This window comes from Lutra lutra, chromosome 4, assembly GCF_902655055.1.
Source record: "Lutra lutra chromosome 4, mLutLut1.2, whole genome shotgun sequence".
In the NCBI taxonomy this organism is placed as follows: domain Eukaryota; kingdom Metazoa; phylum Chordata; class Mammalia; order Carnivora; family Mustelidae; genus Lutra; species Lutra lutra.
This window is the reverse complement of record NC_062281.1, coordinates 93,048,204-93,051,374: the sequence shown is the minus strand read 5'-3', so window position 1 is coordinate 93,051,374 and position 3,171 is coordinate 93,048,204. Positions and strand designations below refer to the sequence as shown.

The window sequence follows — 3,171 nt, the reverse complement described above, 5'->3', positions numbered from 1 at the left end:
ATTTACTTTTGATGTTGATATGATACGATGTTACTCACCTCTTCCACTGACATCCTGAATTTCAATTCTGCTCTCTGTTAAAAAACAAAACAAAACAAAAAGCTGCTCTACCTTGTTATTCATCAAAATCACCATAGGATGTGTTTATATCTGCATATTTTTGAGCATCAGTATTTTTTAATATAAGTTTGGATAGGCTTTATTTAAGCTGGAATGGGGTGAGGGTATATCCCAAGGCTTATATATTTAAATCAGATGCCCATAGTAAAAAAAACAAGAATAAAGAGATAACCACTATATCTTCATATTGTAATATTTATACTCAAAGGTCTACAACTGAAGATATTCTGTCATGAGGGGGATATTGTACTCCTGGTTTATAATCATGCCCCATCCATTTTGTCTTGTCAGATATGCACGTGAGCATCAGTATTTTTAAATGATTTTATTTATTGTAGGGAGAAAGAGTAGTGCTATCTGGGAGAACAGAGGGGGATGGTGAGGGAGACGGAAGCTAAAGTAGACTCCGTGCTGAGCATGGAGTCCAACTCGGGTGTTGATCCCACTACCACCAGATCCTGACTGAGCTGGAACCAAGAGTCAGACACTTCACTGACTGAGACACCCAGGAACCCCTTGGTATTTCTAAGACTAGAAAATTCATTTTTAGTTGAAGCCAATAGTGGATAATCTGTAAAAGAATGACTGTAGATCATGGACTAAATATTTATAGTGTCCATAAATCCAAAATTGTGCTAGACATATTTTCCCAAGATTGTATAATGTTACCATAAGCCTGCCCACCTGCAACTTCAAATCCCAAACCTTTCTTTTCCAAGACCTAGGGGAAATTGTCACAAACTCAATCCATCCCCTTCTTGGGCCGCCAGCCTCGTGATCTGTTTTATTGCATGACCCTATAAGCAGACACTTCCCAGTTATTATGTGCATTAAGGGCCCCCTGTTTCTGTCCAAACAATGGAAGTAAGAGGTTTGCTTTGTTATTTGGCATCTAGAGTGATGATTAGAGTCAGGTTTGTTTCCCCAGAAGTAATTAGGTGCTGTTAAATGCAAGAACTTTTCTCCTACTATACAACACTTGACTCCACTCATGTACTCTATTCTGTAAAATTTCACTTTCTGATTAGATCCTTGACCCTTTTTATGCATGGACCATCAGGGAGCATTACTAAGAATATTATTAATATCATGTGGCTTCAGATGGAAGGGTTCCCTACCCTTGCCCTTCCTGACCTTAGGGTAGAACTCTCTGCAGTAAGAATAGACATCTCCAACCCTTATCCAAACATTACTGATTCCTCTAAGCCCACACTTACTTAGAAGACATCCACCATGAGGGCAGTTCCAAGGTTGAAGCCAGGGGTCTGGGGCAGAGCCTCATGTTCACATCCTCCTCCTCTTGGAATTGGTGTTTCCCAGCAGTACAATCTGACATATGGGGCACCTCGGCACATGTGCAGTTTCACAGTGGACTAACTTATTCTCCTAGTCCTCACTGGTCAGATCAGGCTGCTCCTTGCAGAGTTGGATGTTGCTGTATGCATTCCTCAGTTTCCCCTGATTTTTCTGAATTTGACTTGTCCCTATTATTTCCTCTGTTGGCAACCACTTGCTCCACCATTGCCTTGTCCTTCTTTGGGTTATTTTTTATCACCCAAAACTGCTGATTTTCTGTCTTCCATCTCTCCCTCCGTTCTCTGTTGTCAGTCTGGGGTCAGCTCAGGCTCCTGCAGGGGACACACAGAGAAAGGCCCAAGTCAGGTCTCAGCTGCAGTCCCCAGAGCTACTTTACAGGCACCTGAGATCCTTACACACTCATAGAAACTGAGCAGGAAGGGAATTGGGAGAATGTGAATACCAATTTTAGCTTACACACGAGGAAACTGATGCCCAGAGAAATTAGGAGCCAGGGCAGGAAGTAGAATGTGGCCTCAGTGGGAACTCTGGCTGCTCCAGACTGAGTTCAAGTAACAGAATTGCCATGACTCTTCCCAGGCTCTTCAGCGTCTCCACTCTCATTCGGTCTGCATTCTCAGTTCATTGAGGAGGCACATTGGTGTTACAGCAGTGGCATTTAATGAGGACCTTGATCTTGTACAGAAACTCTTCATGGACAAGATTACAGAATACAGAATGAAGCTATGGGCATCTGGAGGACATGCCAATAGTGGCCCAGAGCCCCAGCAAGACCTAGAGAGGGAGCTTTTGAAGCTTAAGCAAATGTATGGTCAAGCAGATATAAATATGTCCCATGCTTCACGTGTGAAGATCCTAAATTTGGAGTAATCGAAAAGCCCCAGACCTGAAAAAAACAAGGTGAAATTTCTTTGGTAATTTGACCCAGATTAGTTCTACAACTGGTTCAGAATAAACACACATTTCTCAACTGTCAAATGTTCAATTCTGATTCCAAATAAATTATTTGGTGATGCTGATGTAAAAAACAAAAAATAAAAAACCACAGTAAAAATGTGTTCCTCAGCTTCAGGTGATGCTCCCTAGCCCTTGTAACATGAAGGACCCTGTGAAGGGCATTTCCCATCTATAACAGATTCTTTCGACACCCTCTTCCTGAGACCCTGGGGTGTGTGCATTCTGACTGCAAGGAATAAAAACCCTAACTTGTTTCTGGGAGGTGTGTTCCTGGTGATTTGGCTTCAGGGAATTACCATCAGCCTAAGGCTCTGCTAGGGCAGCAGGGAACCATTTTTCACACATGCATGGTGTGGCAGATTTCAAAAAAAAAAAAAAAAAAAAAAACAATTTCAAGGTAAATTGCTCTCTGTACTTCCTATTTTCTTACCCCTGCTGTTTTCCTAACTATGAGAAATTGTATAAAACAAGACAGTGAGTTAATGATAGACTTGGTTTGGGAATTAATAAGAGCTGTTGGGGTACCTGAATGGCTCAGTCAGTTAAGCCTCTGCCTTGAGCTTAGGTCATGATCCCAGGGTCCTGGGATTGAGCCTCACACTGGGATCTCTGCTAGGCAGAAGCCTGTTTCTTCCTCTCCCTCTGCTGCTTCCCCTGTTTGTTCTCTTTCTCTGTGAAATAAAAAATAATAATAATAATAAGTCTTTTTTAAAAAAAGTTAAAAAGATACATTCAGATCCTGCCTGCTGTCTTCATGTGTCCGGCAGCCCTCACTTA

General features: G+C 41.9%; 1 pseudogene; it reads left to right on the top strand.

Annotated features, from left to right (window-relative positions):
* Window positions 1-1,903: 1,903 nt before the first annotated feature.
* LOC125098795 (ATP synthase-coupling factor 6, mitochondrial-like) lies at window positions 1,904-2,327 on the top strand (annotated as a pseudogene).
* Window positions 2,328-3,171: the final 844 nt, after the last annotated feature.